Source organism: Cavia porcellus, unplaced genomic scaffold, assembly GCF_034190915.1.
Source record: "Cavia porcellus strain 051 isolate PalLab524CR breed Dunkin Hartley unplaced genomic scaffold, mCavPor4.1 scaffold_60, whole genome shotgun sequence".
NCBI classification, from domain to species: Eukaryota; Metazoa; Chordata; class Mammalia; order Rodentia; family Caviidae; genus Cavia; species Cavia porcellus.
In genome coordinates this window covers 2,770,781-2,796,923 of record NW_026947543.1, presented here as the reverse complement: position 1 = coordinate 2,796,923, position 26,143 = coordinate 2,770,781, and positions in this window count along the sequence as shown.

The window sequence follows — 26,143 nt, the reverse complement described above, 5'->3', positions numbered from 1 at the left end:
CTCTGCATTCTGCTTTACTCAGGCCCGGTACATGAGCAACTGTGAAAGCAAAATTCAAAATGTTATGTGAAGTGACCATTTCATTAGTGAAACCATGACCCAATAGACATTTTCTCTTTTGAAACTCCGGACATTATCCATATATGTTCTCAAAGGGAAGGAATACACAGGATTTAGCTTGAGATTTTTTTTCATTATTTTGTGTTCCAACAGATTTTATTTGAAGATCTCCTGTCCTGCATCCACTGCCCAATGCAGAAGGCCACACATAGGACAACCAACATGAGAACTTCACTGCTACAGCCTGATTAAATCACCATGAGAATATAATTTTCCTTTCATCATCAAATATTTTTACATCAAATTAACCAGCTCTCTTGCTTTCCCATATTTTTCCCTCGTTTTTGTTCCTTGAAATGGGTGTTCACTCTTCTCAGGCTTGATCTCCATCTTCCCCCGTATTTCCAAACATATTCATCTGGGAAACATGTAAAGATCTTATTCGGGGCTTGTTTCATTGTTTTCAAATATCTGCCCTTGAAATTCAACTTCCACCACTGTCTCTCTTATCCAAAGCTATGTGCTTGCAGAGGATTTCTGCTGAGAAATTTCACAGAAAGCTCTTATACTGCAGGTGAATGATTCCAGCAAGTCTTGACTGAATAGCTTAGGGAACAGGACTCAGCCAAATGACAGACATGACAAGGGAAAAGCATATGCTAAAGGATACGACATGTCAGAGAACATCTGCCAGGCCCTGGCATATTTCATATCCCATTGAAAGTACATCCATGTGTAGATTGGCAAGCACTTCCATCCCCAAATTCTGAGCAGTGAAGCCTTCAGTGAGAATCCTGTGGCATACCAGGCCAAGAATATTCATCCTATTTAAATCTTGCCCTACAAGGTCCTCTGTGCCACTGAGGTCTCCATGGCAACGCCCAGCATTGTGACTCAGGTCTCCTACTGCACACTTGTATCCTAGAGCCTAAAGTCCAGCTCACAATGGTGCTCAGCCAATCACAGCCCAGTGTGGTTGCCTGGAAACCACAAGCTTGTGGCTTTCTGTGAACTGTTTCAGCCCAACTCTGCAGCTTTCCACCTCCTACAACCACAGCCATTCCAATCATGCAGTATTTGATTAGCCTCTCTATGTTGCCTCAGAATTTTTTTTACAGTTGTAGTGATCAAGAAAATTTGACATATTTTGAGAAGTGGAGGGAAGTAATTGAAAGACCTTTTGGTCTGTCTGTGCTCGATGTGTTCCAAACTTGACTACCCCAGTCTTTTAAATTTTCAAACCTAGAGCCTAAAATCCACCTCACAGTGATGTTCAGCCAATCTCAGTCCAGTGTGGTTGCCTGGCAACCACAAGCCTGTGGATTTGTGTGAACAGTTTCAGCCCAACTCTGCAGCTTTCCACCTCATACAACCACAGCCATTCCAATCAGGCAGTATTTGATTCACCTCTCTAAGTTGCGTCAGAATTTTTTGAAGTTGAGGTGACCAAGCAAATTTGACATATTTTGACAAGTGGAGGGAAGTAATTGGCTCTGTTTTTAGCTCTGTTGGTGGTACATGGTGTCCAAATCTGACTAGCCCAGTCTATTCAATTTTCAAACTTAGAAAGCCAAATGTTTCAGGGGAGGAAAGAAAATGCCACAATGATTTGTGTTCTGCCAAGTTTCTGGTGGCTTGGGAAGCAAACTTGCAAACCATACATGCAGTCTCTGCTGGATTACTGCCACCATGGTAGTATCAGTTAGCACTAAAAGCCAGCAACCAGAAGTTGAGTCCCAAAATGAAAGTGAATCCTTGCAGTGCATGAATATTTGGAGTGCCTGCTTCAACTATCCAGCTTCCTCAGGGTTCACTTGTCTGCAATAGCTATTTCAAGGAGGTCTGCAGCCATTCCAGCATAACCCTGAACACTAAACATGAGGTACTAGCTCAATACCTAAACCAACATAATGCTAGATAGCTTGTCACCAGCAGGTTTTCCCAGAATTCAAATGTAACATGGTGAAAGGGAAACCCTTAGGAAAGGGATGCAAATGCCCCTTTCACTAAAAATCCCAGGTATTTTCCCATGGCATGGAATATTTAGACTCCACAACTCATGTAGTGAACCCCGGGACCTAGACCAAGTGTGTCTAGTTTTCTGTTGTCCTCTTTTTGGAAACAGCATCTTATGTAGTTGTTGAAAGAGGCCTTGAGATAAATTCGTAGCCCACGATGGACTGGAACTCCCAAGGATCCATCCACATCAGCCCCCAGATTGCTGGGATTATAGGCATGAGCGACCATGCCAAGCATGTGCACAGAGAATCTCACATAATTTGTGAAATCCCACTACTGGTCTATAGGTAGCTTCTGTGTTTCAGACTTTAGGAATATTCCTCTCTTTGTTTTGGCTCCCCTTGTTCAGGTTTCCATTTCTATTGTGATAAGCTCCAAGGCCCCAGGCAAGGGGGTGGTTGCCTTTCCTCTGGTGTGTCCTTGGATGATTACAGCCCAGGTGAACAGGGTTCAAATATATTGGATCCTGTGCATTTGAAGAGGAAATGAGTAAAGATTCATGAGTTAATGTGGACATGCCAGGGAATTGAGGGGCCATGATTGAGACAAAACTTCAGGCCATGGGCTGAAGGCTGAGGCTTCTGTACCTCTAGCTTCTTGAATAGTGAGCCTGCTGAGCAATTGTGTGCTCTCAAATGTAATTTGATGGGTTTTGTTTTAATTTATTTTGTTTTTTGCTTTGGTATTTTACATGGAAGGAACAGTACCATGGTTTGAAGAAACTGGAGTGTCTTACCTAAGAGAAATTTCAAAAAAGGGACAATTCCGCAGCCAAGAATTTCTCAAATGCCCTTGAGTTTTTAAAAAATGTGACATAAAGTTGAGCATGTCATATCCATGTCTCTTTACAAAAGATTTTACCTCCTATTTCATAGGAATTACTGTTTCTTTGAAAGGTCAACCTGCACTGAAATAAAGAATATCCCGCCATTCCTCATTCTGTTTGAAACCACATCCTTTGTTAGTTGTATTTTCTTATGCAGAAACACTTGGAGATGACTACAGCAAGAGTTTCCCATTGGTGGAATTTCCACGGAGACACATGAAGTAATACTGCACAACTTCAAGTGAAGTGCACTGTCCCTTGACAATGGCAAGTCTGGGCAAACCTATAGTAACTGAAAATCTTAGAAAGTCTGAAAGTGAGAGAAGGAAAATGGGCCTCTCCACATTTAGACCAGGCCTCTCCTGAAGCACACATTTGTGGAAAAAGTAATTATGAGAGACGAATGAACTCCCAAAACGGAATGGAAATTTTCTTGTTTAGGCCAAGAACGCTATGGCCTGGAACCCTGTGGTTCTAAATGGATGAGCAAAGTGTGAGCAGAGATCAAAGTAAAACACACACCATTTAGGCAACTCGATATTTAACCAGGTGTCCAGAGTAGTGGCAAACTGTACTTGTGTCAATTTGCTCAAATCCTGTCTTCACAAGAAAGTACATTCCAGCACGACCAGTGACTAGAGGAGGACACATTTCAAAGGATTTGTAAAAAAAGTCCAACACTGAATTTAGCGCAACACTGAATTTAGATGAAAAGTAGCAGAGTCTGTTAGTCTTTCAAGTTTTAATAGGAGAAACTTATAACATGTAATAGCTGTTACATGAATAACTTCAGAGCTTCTGGAGAGGTCTAAATCACTATGAGTGAGGGCTTCCCTGACTCCCAAAGTTAAAAATAGTAAAACAAACAATTGGAAAAACCAATCAACCAATTAAATACAAACACTAGGTCCAAAGGGTTTCACTGGTTTTAAAACCACTTATGGAATGCACAACTATTGATGAGGCTTACTCTGCGTTCTGCTTTACTCAGGCCCGGTACATGAGCAACTGTGAAAGCAAAATTCAAAACGTTATGTGAAGTGACCATTTCATTGGTGAAACCATGACCCAATAGACATTTTCTCTTTTGAAACTCCAGACATTATCCATATATGTTCTCAAAGGGAAGGAATACACAGGATTTAGCTTGATATTTTTTTCACTATTTTGTGTTCCACCAGATTTATTTGAAGGTCTCCTCTCCTGCATCCACTTCCCAATGCAGAAGGCCACACATAGGACAACCAACATGAGAACTTCACTGCTACAGCCTGATTAAATCACCATGAGAAAATAATTTTCCTTTCATCATCAAAGATTTTTACATCAAATTAACCAGCTCTCTTGCTTTCCCATGTTTTTCCATGGTTTTTGTACCTTGAAATGGGTGTGCACTCTTCTCAGTCTTGATCTCCATCTTCCCCCGTATTTCCAAACATATTCATCTGGGAAACATGTAAAGATCTTATTCGGGGCTTGTTTCATTGTTTTCAAATATCTGCCCTTGAAATTCAACTTCCACCACTGTCTCTCATATCCAAAGCTATGTGCTTGCAGAGGATTTCTGCTGAGAAATTTCACAGAAAGCTCTTATACTGCAGGTGAATGATTCCAGCAAGTCTTGACTGAATAGCTTAGGGAACAGGACTCAGCCAAATGACAGACATGAAAAGGGAAAAGCATATGCTCAAGGATAGGATATGTCAGAGAACATCTGCCAGGCCCTGGCATATTTCATATCCCATTGAAAGTACTTCCATGTGTAGATGGGCAAACATTTCCATCCCCAAATTCTGAGCAGTGAATCCTTCAGTGAGAATCCTGTGGCATACCAGGCCAAGAATATTCATCCTATTTAAATCTTGCCCTACAAGGTCCTCTGTGACACTGAGGTCTCCATGGCAATGCCCAGCATTGTGACTCAGGTCTCCTACTGCACACTTGTATCCTAGACCCTAAAGTCCAGCTCACAATGGTGCTCAGCCAATCACAGCCCAGTGTGGTTGCCTGGCAACCACAAGCTTGTGGCTTTCTGTGAACTGTTTCAGCCCAGCTCTGCAGCTTTCCACCTCCTACAACCACAGCCATTCCAATCATGCAGTATTTGATTAGCCTCTCTATGTTGCCTCAGAATTTTTTTTACAGTTGTAGTGATCAACAAAATTTGACATATTTTGAGAAGTGGAGGGAAGTAATTGAAAGACCTTTTGGTCTTTCTGTGGTCGATGTGTTCCAAACTTGACTACCCCAGTCTTTTAAATTTTCAAATCTAGAGCCTAAAATCCACCTCACAGTGATGTTCAGCCAATCTCAGTCCAGTGTGGTTGCCTGGCAACCACAAGCCTGTGGATTTCTGTGAACAGTTTCAGCCCAACTCTGCAGCTTTCCACCTCATACAACCACAGTCATTCCAATCAGGCAGTATTTGAATAACCTCTCTAAGTTGCCTCAGAATTTTTTGAAGTTGTGGTGACCAAGCAAATTTGACATATTTTGACAAGTGGAGGGAAGTAATTGGCTCTGTTTTTAGCTCTGTTGGTGGTACATGGGGTCCAAATCTGACTAGCCCAGTCTATTCAATTTTCAAACTTAGAAAGCCAAATGTTTCAGGGGAGGAAAGAAAATGCCACAATGATTTGTGTTCTGCCAAGTTTCTGGTGGCTTGGGAAGCAAACTTGCAAACCATACATGCAGTCTCTGCTGGATTACTGCCACCATGGTAGTATCAGTTAGCACTAAAAGCCAGCAACCAGAAGATGAGTCCCAAAATGAAAGTGAATCCTTGCAGTGCATGAATATTTGGAGTGCCTGCTTCAACTATCCAGCTTCCTCGGGGTACACTTGTCTGCAATAGCTATTTCAAGGAGGTCTGCAGCCATTCCAGCATAACCCTGAACACTAAATATGAGGTACTAGCTCAATACCTAAACCAACATAATGCTAGATAGCTTGTCACCAGGAGGTTTTCCCAGAATTCAAATGTAACATGGTGAAAGGGAAACCCTTAGAAAAGGGATGCAAATGCCCCTTTCACTAAAAATCCCAGGTATTTTCTCATGGCATGGAATATTTAGACGCCACAACTCATGTAGTGAACCCCGGGACCTAGACCAAGTGTGTCTAGTTTTCTGTTGTCCTCTTTTTGGAAACAGCATCTTATGTAGTTGTTGAAAGAGGCCTTGAGATAAATTCGTAGCCCACGATGGACTGGAACTCCCAAGGATCCATCCACCTCAGCCCCCAGATTGCTGGGATTATAGGCATGAGCGACCATGCCAAGCATGTGCACAGAAATTCTTACATAATTTGTGAAATCCCACTACTTGTCTATAGGTAGGTTCTGTGTTTCAGACTTTAGGAATATTCCTCTCTTTGTTTTGGCTACCCTTGTTCAGGTTTCCAATTCTATTGTGCTAAGCTCTAAGGCCCCAGGCAAGGGGGTGGCTGCCCTTCCTCTGGTGTGTTCTTGGATGATTACAGCCCAGGTGAACAGGGTTCAAATATATTGGATCCTGTGCATTTGAAGGGGAAATGAGTAAAGATTCATGAGTTAATGTGGACATGCCAGATAATTGAGGGGCCATGATAGAGACAAAACTTCAGGCCGTGGGCTGAAGACTGAGGCTTCTGTACCTCTAGCTTCTTGAATAGTGGGCCTGCTGAGCAATTGTGTGCTCTCAAATGTAATTTGATGGGTTTTGTTTTAATTTATTTTGTTTTTTGCTTTGTTTTTTTTCATGGAAGGAACAGTACCATGGTTTGAAGAAACTGGAGTGTCTTACCTATGAGAAATTTGAAAAAAGGGAAAATTCAGCAGCCAAGAATTTCTCAAATGCCTTTGGCTTTTTAAAAAATGTGACATAAAGTTGAGCATGTCATATCCATGTCTCTTTACAAAAGATTTTACCTCCTATTTCATAGGAATTACTGTTTCTTTGAAAGGTCAACCTGCACTGAAATAAAGATTATCCCTCCATTCCTCATTCTGCTTGAAACCACATCCTTTGTTAGTTATATTGTCTTACGCAGAAACACTTGGAGATGACTACAGCAAGAGTTTCCCATTGGTGGAATTTCCACGGACACACATGAAGTAATACTGCACAACTTCAAGTGAAGTGCACTGTCCCTTGACAATGGCAACTCTGGGCAAACCTCTAGTAACTGAAAATCTTAGAAAGTCTGAAAGTGAGTGAATGAAAATGGGCCTCTCCACATTTAGACAGGGACTCTCCTGAAGCACACATTTGTTAAAAAAGTAATTATGAGAGACGAATGAACTCCCAAAACGGAATGGAAATTTTCTTGTTTAGGCCAAGAACGCTATGGCCTGGAGCCCTGTGGTTCTAAATGGATGAGCAAAGTGTGAGCAGAGATCAAAGTAAAACACACACCATTTAGGCAACTCGATATTTAACCAGGTGTCCAGAGTAGTGGCAAACTGTACTTGTATCAATTTGCTCAAATCCTGTCTTCACAAGAAAGTACATTCCAGCACGACCAGTGACTAGAGGAGGACACATTTCAAAAGACTTGTAAAAAAAAGTCCAACACTGAATTTAGCGCAACACTGAATTTAGATGAAAAGTAGCAGAGTCTGTTAGTCTTTCAAGTTTTAATAGGAGAAACTTATAACATGTAATAGCTGTTACATGAATAACTTCAGAGCTTTTGGAGAGGTCTAAATCACTATGAGTGAGGGCTTCCCTGACTCCCAAAGTTAAAAATAGTAAAACAAACAATTTGAAAAACCAATCAACCAATTAAATACAAACACTAGGTCCAAAGGGTTTCACTGGTTTTAAAACCACTTATGGAATGCACAACTATTGATGAGGCTTACTCTGCATTCTGCTTTACTCAGGCCCGGTACATGAGCAACTGTGAAAGCAAAATTCAAAATGTTATGTGAAGTGACCATTTCATTGGTGAAACCATGACCCAATAGACATTTTCTCTTTTGAAACTCCGGACATTATCCATATATATTCTCAAAGGGAAGGAATACACAGGATTTAGATTGATATTTTTTTCACTATTTTGTGTTCCACCAGATTTATTTGAAGATCTCCTGTCCTGCATCCACTGCCCAATGCAGAAGGCCACACATAGGACAACCAACATGAGAACTTCACTGCTACAGCCTGATTAAATCACCATGAGAATATAATTTTCCTTTCATCATCAAAGATTTTTACATCAAATTAACCAGCTCTCTTGCTTTCCCATGTTTTTCCCTGGTTTTTGTACCTTGAAATGGGTGTGCAATCTTCTCAGTCTTGATCTCCATCTTCCCCCGTATTTCCAAACATATTCATCTGGGAAACATGTAAAGATCTTATTCGGGGCTTGTTTCTTTGTTTTCAAATATCTGCCCTTGAAATTCAACTTCCACCACTGTCTCTCATATCCAAAGCTATGTGCTTGCAGAGGATTTCTGCTGAGAAATTTCACAGAAAGCTCTTATACTGCAGGTGAATGATTCCAGCAAGTCTTGACTGAATAGCTTAGGGAACAGGACTCAGCCAAATGACAGACATGACAAGGGAAAAGCATATGCTCAAGGATAGGACATGTCAGAGAACATCTGCCAGGCCCCGGCATATTTCATATCCCATTGAAAGTACACCCATATGTAGATTGTCAAGCATTTCCATCCCCAAATTCTGAGCAGTGAAGCCTTCAGTGAGATTCCTGTGGTATACCAGGCCAAGAATATTCATCCTATTTAAATCTTGCCCTACAAGGTCCTCTGTGACACTGAGGTATCCATGGCAATGCCCAGCATTGTGACTCAGGTCTCCTACTGCACACTTGTATCCTAGAGCCTAAAGTCCAGCTCACAATGGTGCTCAGCCAATCACAGCCCAGTGTGGTTGCCTGGCAACCACAAGCTTGTGGCTTTCTGTGAACTGTTTCAGCCCAACTCTGCAGCTTTCCACCTCATACAACCAAAGCCATTCCAATCATGCAGTATTTGTTTAGCCTCTCTATGTTGCCTCAGAATTTTTTTTACAGTTGTAGTGATCAAGAAAATTTGACATATTTTGAGAAGTTCAGGGAAGTAATTGAAAGACCTTTTGGTCTGTCTGTGCTCAATATGTTCCAAATTGACTACCCCAGTCTTTTAAATTTTCAAACCTAGACCCTAAAATCCACCTCACAGTGATGTTCAGCCAATCTGAGCCCAGTGTGGTTGCCTGGCAACCACAAGCCTGTGGATTTCTTTGAACAGTTTCAGCCCAACTCTGCAGCTTTCCCCCTCATATAACCACAGCCATTCCAATCAGGCAGTATTTGATTCACCTCTCTAAGTTGCCTCAGAATTTTCTTTGAAGTTGTGGTGACCAAGAAAATATCATATATTTTGACAATGGAGGGAAGTAATTGGCTCTGTCTTTAGCTCTGTTGGTGGTACATGGGGTAAAAAACCTGACTAGCCCAGTCTATTCAATTTTCAAACTTAGAAAGACAAATGTTTCAGGGGAGGAAAGAAAATGCCACAATGATTTGTGTTCTGCCAAGTTTCTGGTGGCTTGGGAAGCAAACTTGCAAACCATACATGCAGTCTCTGCTGGATTACTGCCACCATGGTAGTATCAGTTAGCACTAAAAGCCAGCAACCAGAAGATGAGTCCCAAAATGAAAGTGAATCCTTGCAGTGCATGAATATTTGGAGTGCCTGCTTCAACTATCCAGCTTCCTCGGGGTTCACTTGTCTGCAATAGCTATTTCAAGGAGGTCTGCAGCCATTCCAGCATAACCCTGAACACTAAATATGAGGTACTAGCTCAATACCTAAACCAACATAATGCTAGATAGCTTGTCACCAGGAGGTTTTCCCAGAATTCAAATGTAACATGGTGAAAGGGAAACCCTTAGAAAAGGGATGCAAATGCCCCTTTCACTAAAAATCCCAGGTATTTTCTCATGGCATGGAATATTTAGACTCCACAACTCATGTAGTGAACCCCGGGACATAGACCAAGTGTGTCTAGTTTTCTGTTGTCCTCTTTTTGGAAACAGCATCTTATGTAGTTGTTGAAAGAGGCCTTGAGATAAATTCGTAGCCCACGATGGACTGGAACTCCCAAGGATCCATCCACCTCAGCCCCCAGATTGCTGGGATTATAGGCATGAGCGACCATGCCAAGCATGTGCACAGAAATTCTTACATAATTTGTGAAATCCCACTACTTGTCTATAGGTAGGTTCTGTGTTTCAGACTTTAGGAATATTCCTCTCTTTGTTTTGGCTACCCTTGTTCAGGTTTCCAATTCTATTGTGCTAAGCTCTAAGGCCCCAGGCAAGGGGGTGGCTGCCCTTCCTCTGGTGTGTTCTTGGATGATTACAGCCCAGGTGAACAGGGTTCAAATATATTGGATCCTGTGCATTTGAAGAGGAAATGAGTAAAGATTCATGAGTTAATGTGGACATGCCAGGGAATTGAGGGGCCATGATAGAGACAAAACTTCAGGCCGTGGGCTGAAGGCTGAGGCTTCTGTACCTCTAGCTTCTTGAATAGTGGGCCTGCTGAGCAATTGTGTGCTCTCAAATGTAATTTGATGGGTTTTGTTTTAATTTATTTTGTTTTTTGCTTTGTTTTTTTTCATGGAAGGAACAGTACCATGGTTTGAAGAAACTGGAGTGTCTTACCTATGAGAAATTTGAAAAAAGGGAAAATTCAGCAGCCAAGAATTTCTCAAATGCCTTTGGCTTTTTAAAAAATGTGACATAAAGTTGAGCATGTCATATCCATGTCTCTTTACAAAAGATTTTACCTCCTATTTCATAGGAATTACTGTTTCTTTGAAAGGTCAACCTGCACTGAAATAAAGATTATCCCTCCATTCCTCATTCTGCTTGAAACCACATCCTTTGTTAGTTATATTGTCTTACGCAGAAACACTTGGAGATGACTACAGCAAGAGTTTCCCATTGGTGGAATTTCCACGGAGACACATGAAGTAATACTGCACAACTTCAAGTGAAGTGCACTGTCCCTTGACAATGGCAACTCTGGGCAAACCTCTAGTAACTGAAAATCTTAGAAAGTCTGAAAATGAGTGAATGAAAATGGGCCTCTCCACATTTAGACAGGGACTCTCCTGAAGCACACATTTGTTTAAAAAGTAATTATGAGAGACGAATGAACTCCCAAAACAGAATGGAAATTTTCTTGTTTAGGCCAAGAACGCTATGGCCTGGAGCCCTGTGGTTCTAAATGGATGAGCAAAGTGTGAGCAGAGATCAAAGTAAAACACACACCATTTAGGCAACTCGATATTTAACCAGGTGTCCAGAGTAGTGGCAAACTGTACTTGTATCAATTTGCTCAAATCCTGTCTTCACAAGAAAGTACATTCCAGCACGACCAGTGACTAGAGGAGGACACATTTCAAAAGACTTGTAAAAAAAAGTCCAACACTGAATTTAGCGCAACACTGAATTTAGATGAAAAGTAGCAGAGTCTGTTAGTCTTTCAAGTTTTAATAGGAGAAACTTATAACATGTAATAGCTGTTACATGAATAACTTCAGAGCTTTTGGAGAGGTCTAAATCACTATGAGTGAGGGCTTCCCTGACTCCCAAAGTTAAAAATAGTAAAACAAACAATTTGAAAAACCAATCAACCAATTAAATACAAACACTAGGTCCAAAGGGTTTCACTGGTTTTAAAACCACTTATGGAATGCACAACTATTGATGAGGCTTACTCTGCATTCTGCTTTACTCAGGCCCGGTACATGAGCAACTGTGAAAGCAAAATTCAAAATGTTATGTGAAGTGACCATTTCATTGGTGAAACCATGACCCAATAGACATTTTCTCTTTTGAAACTCCGGACATTATCCATATATATTCTCAAAGGGAAGGAATACACAGGATTTAGATTGATATTTTTTTCACTATTTTGTGTTCCACCAGATTTATTTGAAGATCTCCTGTCCTGCATCCACTGCCCAATGCAGAAGGCCACACATAGGACAACCAACATGAGAACTTCACTGCTACAGCCTGATTAAATCACCATGAGAATATAATTTTCCTTTCATCATCAAAGATTTTTACATCAAATTAACCAGCTCTCTTGCTTTCCCATGTTTTTCCCTGGTTTTTGTACCTTGAAATGGGTGTGCAATCTTCTCAGTCTTGATCTCCATCTTCCCCCGTATTTCCAAACATATTCATCTGGGAAACATGTAAAGATCTTATTCGGGGCTTGTTTCTTTGTTTTCAAATATCTGCCCTTGAAATTCAACTTCCACCACTGTCTCTCATATCCAAAGCTATGTGCTTGCAGAGGATTTCTGCTGAGAAATTTCACAGAAAGCTCTTATACTGCAGGTGAATGATTCCAGCAAGTCTTGACTGAATAGCTTAGGGAACAGGACTCAGCCAAATGACAGACATGACAAGGGAAAAGCATATGCTCAAGGATAGGACATGTCAGAGAACATCTGCCAGGCCCCGGCATATTTCATATCCCATTGAAAGTACACCCATATGTAGATTGTCAAGCATTTCCATCCCCAAATTCTGAGCAGTGAAGCCTTCAGTGAGATTCCTGTGGCATACCAGGCCAAGAATATTCATCCTATTTAAATCTTGCCCTACAAGGTCCTCTGTGACACTGAGGTATCCATGGCAATGCCCAGCATTGTGACTCAGGTCTCCTACTGCACACTTGTATCCTAGAGCCTAAAGTCCAGCTCACAATGGTGCTCAGCCAATCACAGCCCAGTGTGGTTGCCTGGCAACCACAAGCTTGTGGCTTTCTGTGAACTGTTTCAGCCCAACTCTGCAGCTTTCCACCTCATACAACCAAAGCCATTCCAATCATGCAGTATTTGTTTAGCCTCTCTATGTTGCCTCAGAATTTTTTTTACAGTTGTAGTGATCAAGAAAATTTGACATATTTTGAGAAGTTCAGGGAAGTAATTGAAAGACCTTTTGGTCTGTCTGTGCTCAATATGTTCCAAATTGACTACCCCAGTCTTTTAAATTTTCAAACCTAGACCCTAAAATCCACCTCACAGTGATGTTCAGCCAATCTGAGCCCAGTGTGGTTGCCTGGCAACCACAAGCCTGTGGATTTCTTTGAACAGTTTCAGCCCAACTCTGCAGCTTTCCCCCTCATACAACCACAGCCATTCCAATCAGGCAGTATTTGATTCACCTCTCTAAGTTGCCTCAGAATTTTCTTTGAAGTTGTGGTGACCAAGAAAATATCATATATTTTGACAATGGAGGGAAGTAATTGGCTCTGTCTTTAGCTATGTTGGTGGTACATGGGGTAAAAAACCTGACTAGCCCAGTCTATTCAATTTTCAAACTTAGAAAGACAAATGTTTCAGGGGAGGAAAGAAAATGCCACAATGATTTGTGTTCTGCCAAGTTTCTGGTGGCTTGGGAAGCAAACTTGCAAACCATACATGCAGTCTCTGCTGGATTACTGCCAGAATGGTAGTATCAGTTAGCACTAAAAGCCAGCAACCAGAAGATGAGTCCCAAAATGAAAGTGAATCCTTGCAGTGCATGAATATTTGGAGTGCCTGCTTCAACTATCCAGCTTCCTCGGGTTCACTTGTCTGCAATAGCTATTTCAAGGAGGTCTGCAGCCATTCCAGCATAACCCTGAACACTAAATATGAGGTACTAGCTCAATACCTAAACCAACATAATGCTAGATAGCTTGTCACCAGGAGGTTTTCCCAGAATTCAAATGTAACATGGTGAAAGGGAAACCCTTAGAAAAGGGATGCAAATGCCCCTTTCACTAAAAATCCCAGGTATTTTCTCATGGCATGGAATATTTAGACTCCACAACTCATGTAGTGAACCCCGGGACCTATACCAAGTGTGTCTAGTTTTCTGTTGTCCTCTTTTTGGAAACAGCATCTTATGTAGTTGTTGAAAGAGGCCTTGAGATAAATTCGTAGCCCATGATGGACTGGAACTCCCAAGGATCCATCCACCTCAGCCCCCAGATTGCTGGGATTATAGGCATGAGCGACCATGCCAAGCATGTGCACAGAGATTCTTACATAATTTGTGAAATCCCACTACTTGTCTATAGGTAGGTTCTGTGTTTCAGACTTTAGGAATATTCCTCTCTTTGTTTCGGCTACCCTTGTTCAGGTTTCCAATTCTATTGTGCTAAGCTCTAAGGCCCCAGGCAAGGGGGTGGCTGCCCTTCCTCTGGTGTGTTCTTGGATGATTACAGCCCAGGTGAACAGGGTTCAAATATATTGGATCCTGTGCATTTGAAGAGGAAATGAGTAAAGATTCATGAGTTAATGTGGACATGCCAGGGAATTGAGGGGCCATGATAGAGACAAAACTTCAGGCCGTGGGCTGAAGGCTGAGGCTTCTGTACCTCTAGCTTCTTGAATAGTGGGCCTGCTGAGCAATTGTGTGCTCTCAAATGTAATTTGATGGGTTTTGTTTTAATTTATTTTGTTTTTTGCTTTGTTTTTTTTCATGGAAGGAACAGTACCATGGTTTGAAGAAACTGGAGTGTCTTACCTATGAGAAATTTGAAAAAAGGGAAAATTCAGCAGCCAAGAATTTCTCAAATGCCTTTGGCTTTTTAAAAAATGTGACATAAAGTTGAGCATGTCATATCCATGTCTCTTTACAAAAGATTTTACCTCCTATTTCATAGGAATTACTGTTTCTTTGAAAGGTCAACCTGCACTGAAATAAAGATTATCCCTCCATTCCTCATTCTGCTTGAAACCACATCCTTTGTTAGTTATATTGTCTTACGCAGAAACACTTGGAGATGACTACAGCAAGAGTTTCCCATTGGTGGAATTTCCACGGAGACACATGAAGTAATACTGCACAACTTCAAGTGAAGTGCACTGTCCCTTGACAATGGCAACTCTGGGCAAACCTCTAGTACCTGAAAATCTTAGAAAGTCTGAAAATGAGTGAATGAAAATGGGCCTCTCCACATTTAGACAGGGACTCTCCTGAAGCACACATTTGTTAAAAAAGTAATTATGAGAGACGAATGAACTCCCAAAACAGAATGGAAATTTTCTTGTTTAGGCCAAGAACGCTATGGCCTGGAGCCCTGTGGTTCTAAATGGATGAGCAAAGTGTGAGCAGAGATCAAAGTAAAACACACACCATTTAGGCAACTCGATATTTAACCAGGTGTCCAGAGTAGTGGCAAACTGTACTTGTATCAATTTGCTCAAATCCTGCCTTCACAAGAAAGTACATTCCAGCACGACCAGTGACTAGAGGAGGACACATTTCAAAAGACTTGTAAAAAAAAGTCCAACACTGAATTTAGCGCAACACTGAATTTTGATGAAAAGTAGCAGAGTCTGTTAGTCTTTCAAGTTTTAATGGGAGAAACTTATAACATGTAATAGCTGTTACATGAATAACTTCAGAGCTTTTGGAGAGGTCTAAATCACTATGAGTGAGGGCTTCCCTGACTCCCAAAGTTAAAAATAGTAAAACAAACAATTTGAAAAACCAATCAACCAATTAAATACAAACACTAGGTCCAAAGGGTTTCACTGGTTTTAAAACCACTTATGGAATGCACAACTATTGATGAGGCTTACTCTGCATTCTGCTTTACTCAGGCCCGGTACATGAGCAACTGTGAAAGCAAAATTCAAAATGTTATGTGAAGTGACCATTTCATTGGTGAAACCATGACCCAATAGACATTTTCTCTTTTGAAACTCCGGACATTATCCATATATATTCTCAAAGGGAAGGAATACACAGGATTTAGATTGATATTTTTTTCACTATTTTGTGTTCCACCAGATTTATTTGAAGATCTCCTGTCCTGCATCCACTGCCCAATGCAGAAGGCCACACATAGGACAACCAACATGAGAACTTCACTGCTACAGCCTGATTAAATCACCATGAGAATATAATTTTCCTTTCATCATCAAAGATTTTTACATCAAATTAACCAGCTCTCTTGCTTTCCCATGTTTTTCCCTGGTTTTTGTACCTTGAAATGGGTGTGCAATCTTCTCAGTCTTGATCTCCATCTTCCCCCGTATTTCCAAACATATTCATCTGGGAAACATGTAAAGATCTTATTCGGGGCTTGTTTCTTTGTTTTCAAATATCTGCCCTTGAAATTCAACTTCCACCACTGTCTCTCATATCCAAAGCTATGTGCTTGCAGAGGATTTCTGCTGAGAAATTTCCCAGAAAGCTCTTATACTGCAGGTGAATGATTCCAGCAAGTCTTGACTGAATAGCTTAGGGAACAGGACTCAGCCAAATGACAGACATGACAAGGGAAAAGCATATGCTCAAGGATAGGACATATCAGAGAACATCTGCCAGGCCCCGGCATATTTCATATCCCATTGAAAGTACACCCATGTGTAGATTGGCAAGCATTTCCATCCCCAAATTCTGAGCAGAGAAGCCTTCAGTGAGATTCCTGTGGCATACCAGGCCAAGAATGTTCATCCTATTTAAATCTTGCCCTACAAGGTCCTCTGTGCCACTGAGGTCTCCATGGCAACGCCCAGCATTGTAACTCAGGTCTCCTACTGCACACTTGTATCCTAGAGCCTAAAGTCCAGCTCACAATGGTGCTCAGCCAATCACAGCCCAGTGTGGTTGCCTGGCAACCACAAGCTTGTGGCTTTCTGTGAACTGTTTCAGCCCAACTCTGCAGCTTTCCACCTCATACAACCACAGCCATTCCAATCATGCAGTATTTGATTAGCCTCTCTATGTTGCCTCAGAATTTTTTTTACAGTTGCAGTGATCAAGAAAATTTGACATATTTTGAGAAGTGGAGGGAAGTAATTGAAAGACCTTTTGGTCTGTCTGTGGTCGATGTGTTCCAAATTTGGCTACCCCAGTCTTTTAAATTTTCAAACCTAGAGCCTAAAATCCACTTCACAGTGATGTTAAGCCAATCTCACCAAGTGTGGTTGCCTGGCAACCACAAGCCTGTGGATTTCTGTGAACAGTTTCAGCCCAACTCTGCAGCTTTCCACCTCATACAACCACAGCCATTCCAATCAGGCAGTATTTGATTCACCTCTCTAAGTTGCCTCAGAATTTTCTTTGAAGTTGTGGTGACCAAGCAAATTTGACATATTTTGACAAGTGGAGGGAAGTAATTGGCTCTGTCTTTAGCTCTGTTTGTGGTACATGGGGTCCAAACCTGACTAGCCCAGTCTATTCAACTTTCAAACTTAGAAAGCCAAATGTTTCAGGGGAGGAAAGAAAATGCCACAATGATTTGGGTTCTGCCAAGTTTCTGGTGGCTTGGGAAGCAAACCTGCAAACCATACATGCAGTCTCTGCTGGATTACTGCCACCATGGTAGTATCAGTTAGCACTAAAAGCCAGCAACCAGAAGATGAGTCCCAAAATGAAAGTGAATCCTTGCAGTGCATGAATATTTGGAGTGCCTGCTTCAACTATCCAGCTTCCTCGGGGTTCACTTGTCTGCAATAGCTATTTCAAGGAGGTCTGCAGCCATTCCAGCATAACCCTGAACACTAAACATGATGTACTAGCTCAATACCTAAACCAACATAATGCTAGATAGCTTGTCACCAGCAGGTTTTCCCAGAATTCAAATGTAACGTGGTGAAAGGGAAACCCTTAGAAAAGGGAGCAAATGCCCCTTTCAATAAAAATCCCAGGTATTTTCTCATGGCATGGAATATTTAGACTCCACAACTCATGTAGTGAACCCCGGGACCTAGACCAAGTGTGTCTAGTTTTCTGTTGTCCTCTTTTTTGAAACAGCATCTTATGTAGTTGTTGAAAGAGGCCTTGAGATAAATTCATAGCCCACGATGGACTGGAACTCCCAAGGTTCCATCCACCTCAGCCCCCAGATTGCTGGGATTATAGGCATGAGCGACCATGCCAAGCATGTGCACAGAGATTCTTACATAATTTGTGAAATCCCACTACTGGTCTATAGGTAGCTTCTGTGTTTCAGGCTTTAGGAATATTCCTCTCTTTGTTTTGGCTCCCCTTGTTCAGGTTTCCATTTCTATTGTGATAAGCTCCAAGGCCCCAGGGAAGGGGGTGGCCGACCTTCCTCTGGTGTGTCCTTGGATGGTTACAGCCCAGGTGAACAGGGTTCAAATATATTGGATCCTGTGCATTTGAAGAGGATATGAGTAAAGATTCATGAGTTAATGTGGACATGCCAGGGAACTGAGGGGCCATGATAGAGACAAAACCTCAGGCCATGGGCCGAAGGCTGAGGCTTCTGTACCTCTACCTTCTTGAATAGTGGGCCTGCTGAGCAATTGTGTGCTCTCAAATGTAATTTGATGGGTTTTGTTTTAATTTATTTTGTTTTTTGCTTTGGTTTTTTACATGGAAGGAACAGTACCATGGTTTGAAGAAACTGGAGAGTCTTACCTAAGAGAAATTTGAAAAAAGGGACAATTCAACAGCCAAGAATTTCTCAAATGCCCTTGGCTTTTTAAAAAATGTGACATAAAGTTGAGCATGTCATATCCATGTCTCTTTACAAAAGATTTTACCTCCTATTTCATAGGAATTACTGTTTCTTTGAAAGGTCAACCTGCACTGAACTAAAGATTATCCCTCCATTCCTTATTCTGCTTGAAAGCACATCCGTTGTTAGTTATATTTTCTTAGGCAGAAACACTTGGAGATGACTACAACAAGAGTTTCCCATTGGTGGAATTTCCAGGGAGACACATGAAGTAATACTGCACAACTTCAAGTGAAGTGCACTGTCACTTGACAATGGCAAGTCTGGGCAAACCTCTAGTAACTGGAAATTTTAGAAAGTGTGAAAGTGAGTGAATGAAAATGGGCCTCTCCACATTTAGACAGGGACTCTCCTGAAGCACACATTTGTGGAAAAAGTAATTATGAGAGACGAATGAACTCCCAAAACGGAATGGAAATTTTCTTGTTTAGGCCTAGAACGCTATGGCCTGGAGCCCTGTGGTTCTAACTGGATGAGCAAAGTGTGAGCAGAGATCAAAGTAAAACACACACCATTTAGGCAACTCGATATTTAACCAGGTGTCCAGAGTAGTGGCAAACTGTACTTGTGTCAATTTGCTCAAATCCTGTCTTCACAAGAAAGTACATTCCAGCACGACCAGTGACTAGAGGAGGACACATTTCAAAGGACTTGTAAAAAAAAGTCCAACACTGAATTTAGCACAACACTGAATTTAGATGAAAAGTAGCAGAGTCTGTTAGTCTTTCAAGTTTTAATAGGAGAAACTTATAACATGTAATAGCTGTTACATGAATAACTTCAGAGCTTCTGGAGAGGTCTAAATCACTATGAGTGAGGGCTTCCCTGACTCCCAAAGTTAAAAATAGTAAAACAAACAATTTGAAAAACCAAGCAACCAATTAAATACAAACACTAGGTCCAAAGGGTTTCACTGGTTTTAAAACCACTTATGGAATGCACAACTATTGATGAGACTTACTCTGCATTCCGCTTTACTCAGGCCCGGTACATGAGCAACTGTGAAAGCAAAATTCAAAATGTTATGTGAAGTGACCATTTCATTGGTGAAACCATGACCCAATAGACATTTTCTCTTTTGAAACTCCGGACATTATCCATATAGGTTCTCAAAGGGAAGGAATACACAGGATTTAGATAGATATTTTTTTCACTATTTTGTGTTCCACCAGATTTATTTGAAGATCTCCTGTCCTGCATCCACTGCCCAATGCAGAAGGCCACACATAGGACAACCAACATGAGAACTTCACTGCTACAGCCTGATTAAATCACCATGAGAATATAATTTTCCTTTCACCATCAAAGATTTTTACATCAAATTAACCAGATCTCTTGCTTTCCCATGTTTTTCCCTGGTTTTTGTACCTTGAAATGGGTGTGCACTCTTCTCAGGCTTGATCTCCATCTTCCCCCGTATTTCCAAAGATATTCATCTGGGAAACATGTAAAGATCTTATTCGGGGCTTGTTTCATTGTTTTCAAATATCTGCCCTTGAAATTCAACTTCCACCACTGTCTCTCATATCCTAAGCTATGTGCTTGCAGAGGATTTCTGCTGAGAAATTTCACAGAAAGCTCTTATACTGCAGGTGAATGATTCTAGCAAGTCTTGACTGAATAGCTTAGGGAACAGGACTCAGCCAAATGACACACATGACAAGGGAAAAGCATATGCTCAAGGATAGGACATGTCAGAGAACATCTGCCAGGCCCTGGCATATTTCATATCCCATTGAAAGTACATCCATGTGTAGATTGGAAAGCATTTCCATCCCCAAATTCTGAGCAGTGAAGCCTTCAGTGAGAATCCTGTGGCATACCAGGCCAAGAATATTCATCCTATTTAAATCTTGCCCTACAAGGTCCTCTGTGCCACTGAGGTCTCCATGGCAACGCCCAGCATTGTGACTCAGGTGTCCTACTGCACACTTGTATCCTAGAGCCTAAAGTCCAGCTCACAATGGTGCTCAGCCAATCACAGCCCAGTGTGGTTGCCTGGCAACCACAAGCTTGTGGCTTTCTGTGAACTGTTTCAGCCCAACTCTGCAGCTTTCCACCTCCTACAACCACAACCATTCCAATCATGCAGTATTTGATTAGCCACTCTATGTTGCCTCAGAATTTTTTTTACAGTTGTAGTGATCAAGAAAATTGGACATATTTTGAGAACTGGAGGGAAGTAATTGAAAGACCTTTTGGTCTGTCTGTGGTCGATGTGTTCGAAACTTGACTAGCCCAGTCTTTTAAATTTTCAAACCTAGAGCCTAAAATCCACCTCACAGTGATGTTCAGCCAATCTCAGCCCAGTGTGGTTGCCTGGCAACCACAAGCCTGTGGATTTCTGTGAACAGTTTCAGCCCAACTCTGCAGCTTTCCACCTCATACAACCACAGAAATTCCAATCAGGCAGTATTTGATTCACCTCTCTAAGTTGCCTCAGAATTTTCTTTGAAGTTGTGGTGACCAAGCAAACTTCACATATTTTCACAAGTGGAGGGAATTAATTGGCTCTGTCTTTAGCTCTGTTGGTGGTACGTGGGGTCCAAACCTGACTAGCCCAGTCTATTCAATTTTCAAACTTAGAAAGCCAAATGTTTCAGGGGAGGAAAGAAAATGCCACAATGATTTGTGTTCTGTCAAGTTTCTGGTGGCTTGGGAAGCAAACCTGCAAACCATACATGCAGTCTCTGCTGGATTACTGCCACCATGGTAGTATCAGTTAGCACTAAAAGCCAGCAACCAGAAGATGAGTCCCAAAATGAAAGTGAATCCTTGCAGTGCATGAATATTTGGAGTGCCTGCTTCAACTATCCAGCTTCCTCGGGGTTCACTTGTCTGCAATAGCTATTTCAAGGAGGTCTGCAGCCATTCCAGCATAACCCTGAACACTAAACATGCGGTACTAGCTCAATACCTAAACCAACATAATGCTAGATAGCTTGTCACCAGCAGGTTTTCCCAGAATTCAAATGTAACATGGTGAAAGGGAAACCCTTAGAAAAGGGATGCAAATGCCTCTTTCACTAAAAATCCCAGGTATTTTCTCATGACATGGAATATTTAGACTCCACAACTCATGTAGTGAACCCCGGGACCTAGACCAAGTGTGTCTAGTTTTCTGTTGTCCTCTTTTTGGAAACAGCATCTTATGTAGTTGTTGAAAGAGGCCTTGAGATAAATTCGTAGCCCACGATGGACTGGAACTCCCAAGGATCCATCCACCTCAGCCCCCAGATTGCTGGGATTATAGGCATGAGCGACCATACCAAGCATGTGCACAGAGATTCTTACATAATTTGTCAAATCCCACTACTGGTCTATAGGTAGCTTCTGTGTTTCAGACTTTAGGAATATTCCTCTCTTTGTTTTGGCTCCCCTTGTTCAGGTTTACATTTCTATTGTGCTAAGCTCCAAGGCCCCAGGCAAGGGGGTGGCTGCGCTTCCTCTGGTGTGACCTTGGATGAATACAGCCCAGGTGAACAGGGTTCAAATATATTGGATCCTGTGCATTTGAAGAAGAAATGAGTAAATATTAATGAGTTAATGTGGACATGCCAGGGAATTGAGGGGCCATGATAGAGACAAAACTTCAGGCCATGGGCTGAAGGCTGAGGCTTCTGTACCTCTAGCTTCTTGAATAGTGGGCCTGCTGAGCAATTGTGTGCTCTCAAATGTAATTTGATGGGTTTTGTTTTAATTTATTTTGTTTTTTGCTTTGGTTTTTTACATGGAAGGAACAGTACCATGGTTTGAAGTAACTAGAGTATCTTACCTATGAGAAATTTGCAAAAAGGAACAATTCAGCAGCCAAGAATTTCTCAAATGCCCTTGGCTTTTTAAAAAATGTGACATAAAGTTGAGCATGTCATATCCATGTCTCTTTACAAAAGATTTTACCTCCTATTTCATAGGAATTACTGTTTCTTTGAAAGGTCATCCTGCACTGAAAAAAAGATTATCCCTCCATTCCTCATTCTGCTTGAAACCACATCCTTTGTTACTTATATTGTCTTACGCAGAAACACTTGGAGATGACTACAGCAAGAGTTTCCCATTGGTGGAATTTCCACAGACACACATGAAGTAATACTGCACAACTTCAAGTGAAGTGCACTGTCCCTTGACAATGGCAAGTCTGGGAAAACCTCTAGTAACTGAAAATCTTAGAAAGTCTGAAAGTGAGTGAATGAAAATGGGCCTCTCCACATTAAGACAGGGACTCTCCTGAAGCACACATTTGTGGAAAAATAATTATGAGAGACGAATGAACTCCCAATACGGAATGGAAATTTTCTTTTTTAGACCTAGAACGCTATGGCCTGGAGCCCTGTGGTTCTAACTGGATGAGCAAAGTGTGAGCAGAGATCAAAGTAAAACACACACCATTTAGGCAACTCGATATTTAACCAGGTGTCCAGAGTAGTGGCAAACTGTACTTGTGTCAATTTGCTCAAATCCTGTCTTCACAAGAAAGTACATTCCAGCACGACCAGTGACTAGAGGAGGACACATTTCAAAGGACTTGCAAAAAAAAGTCCAACACTGAATTTAGTGCAACACTGAATTTAGATGAAAAGTAGCAGAGTCTGTTAGTCTTTCAAGATTTAATAGGAGAAACTGATAACATGTAATAGCTGTTACATGAATAACTTCAGAGCTTTTGGAGAGGTCTAAATCACTATGAGTGAGGGCTTCCCTGACTCCCAAAGTTAAAAATAGTAAAACAAACAATTTGAAAAACCAATCAACCAATTAAATACAAACACTAGGTCCAAAGGGTTTCACTGGTTTTAAAACCACTTATGGAATGCACAACTATTGATGAGGCTTACTCTGCATTCTGCTTTACTCAGGCCCGGTACATGAGCAACTGTGAAAGCAAAATTCAAAATGTTATGTGAAGTGACCATTTCATTGGTGAAACCATGACCCAATAGACATTTTCTCTTTTGCAACTCTGGACATTATCCATATATGTTCTCAAAGGGAAGGAATACACAGGATTTAGATTGATATTTTTTTCACTATTTTGTGTTCCACCAGATTTATTTGAAGATCTCCTGTCCTGCATCCACTGCATAATGCAGAAGGCCACACATAGGACAACCAACATGAGAACTTCACTGCTACAGCCTGATTAAATCACCATGAGAATATAATTTTCCTTTCATCATAAAATATTTTTACATCAAATTAATCAGCTCTCTTGCTTTCCCATGTTTTTTCCCTGGTTTTTGTACCTTGAAATGGGTGTGCACTCTTCTCAGTCTTGATCTCCATCTTCCCCCGTATTTCCAAACATATTCATCTGGGAAACATGTGAAGATCTTATTCGGGGCTTGTTTCATTGTTTTCAAATATCTGCCCTTGAAATTTAACTTCCACCACTGTCTCTCATATCCAAAGCTATGTGCTTGCAGAGAATTTCTGCTGAGAAATTTCACAGAAAGCTCTTATACTGCAGGTGAATGATTCCAGCAAGTCTTGACTGAATAGCTTAGGGAACAGGACTCAGCCAAATGACAGACATGACAAGGGAAAAGCATATGCTCAAGGATAGGACATGTCAGAGAACATCTGTAAGGCCCTGGCATATTTCATATCCCATTGAAAGTACATCCATGTGTAGATTGGCAAGCACTTCTATCCCCAAATTCTGAACAGTGAAGCCTTCAGTGAGAATCCTGTGGCATACCAGGCCAAGAATATTCATCCTATTTAAATCTTGCCCTACAAGGTCCTCTGTGCCACTGAGGTCTCCATGGCAACCCCTAGCATTGTGACTCAGGTCTCCTACTGCACACTTGTATCCTAGAGCCTAAAGTCCAGCTCACAATGGTGCTCAGCCAATCACAGCCCAGTGTGGTTGCCTGGCAACCTCAAGCTTGTGGCTTTCTGTGAACTGTTTCAGCCCAACTCTGCAGCTTTCCACCTCCTACAACCACAGCCATTCCAATCATACAGTGTTTGATTAGCCTCTCTATGTTGCCTCAGAATTTTTTTTACAGTTGTAGTGATCAAGAAAATTTGACATATTTTGAGAAGTGGAGGGAAGTAATTGAAAGACCTTTTGGTCTGTCTGTGCTCGATGTGTTCCAAACTTGCCTACCCCAGTCTTTTAAATTTTCAAACCTAGAGCCTAAAATCCACCTCACCGTGATGTTCAGCCAATCTCAGCCCAGTGTGGTTGCCTGGCAACCACAAGCCTGTGGATTTCTGTGAACAGTTTCAGCCCAACTCTGCAGCTTTCCACCTCATACAACCACAGCCATTCCAATCAGGCAGTATTTGATTCACCTCTCTAAGTTGCCTCAGAATTTTCTTTGAAGTTGTGGTGACCAAGCAAATTTGACATATTTTGACAAGTGGAGGGAAGTAATTGGCTCTGTCTTTAGCTCTGTTGGTGGTACATGGGGTCCAAACCTGACTAGCCCAGTCTATTCAATTTTCAAACTTAGAAAGCCAAATGTTTCAGGGGAGGAAAGAAAATCCCACAATGATTTGGGTTCTGCCAAGTTTCTGGTGGCTTGGGAAGCAAACCTGCAAACCATATAGGCATTCTCTGCTGGATTACTGCCACCATGGTAGTATCAGTTAGCACTAAAAGCCAGCAACCAGAAGATGAGTCCCAAAATGAAAGTGAATCCTTGCAGTGCATGAATATTTGGAGTGCCTGTTTCAACTATCCAGCTTCCTCGGGGTTCACTTGTCTGCAATAGCTATTTCATGGAGGTCTGCAGCCATTCCAGCATAACCCTGAACACTAAACATGAGGTACTAGCTCAATACCTAAACCAACATAATGCTAGATAGCTTGTCACCAGCAGGTTTTCCAAGAATTCAAATGTAACATGGTGAAAGGGAAACTCTTAGAAAAGGGATGCAAATGCCCCTTTCACTAAAAATCCCAGGTATTTTCTCATGGCATGGAATATTTAGACGCCACAACTCATGTAGTGAACCCCGGGACCTAGACCAAGTGTGTCTAGTTTTCTGTTGTCCTCTTTTTGGAAACAGCATCTTATGTAATTGTTGAAAGAGGCCTTGAGATAAATTCATAGCCCACGATGGACTGGAACTCCCAAGGATCCATCCACCTCAGCCCCCAGATTGCTGGGATTATAGGCATGAGCGACCATGCCAAGCATGTGCACAGAGATTCTTACATAATTTGTGAAATCCCACTACTCGTCTATAGGTAGCTTCTGTGTTTCAGACTTTAGGAATATTCCTCTCTTTGTTTTGGCTCCCCTTGTTCAGGTTTCCATTTCTATTGTGCTAAGCACCAAGGCCCCAGGCAAGGGGGTGGCTGCCCTTCCTCTGGTGTGTCCTTGGATAATTACAGCCCAGGTGAACAGGGTTCAAATATATTGGATCCTGTGCATTTGAAGAGGAAATGAGTAAATATTAATGAGTTAATATGGACATGCCAGGGAATTGAGGGGCCATGATAGAGACAAAACTTCAGGCCATGGGCTGAAGGCTGAGGCTTCTGTACCTGTAGCTTCTTGAATAGTGGGCCTGCTGAGGAATTGTGTGCTCTCAAATGTAATTTGATGGGTTTTGTTTTAATTTATTTTGTTTTTTGCTTTGGTTTTTTACATGGAAGGAACAGTACCATGGTTTGAAGTAACTAGAGTATCTTACCTATGGGAAATTTGAAAAAAGGGACAATTCAGCAGCCAAGAATTTCTCAAATGCCCTTGGCTTTTTAAAAAATGTGACATAAAGTT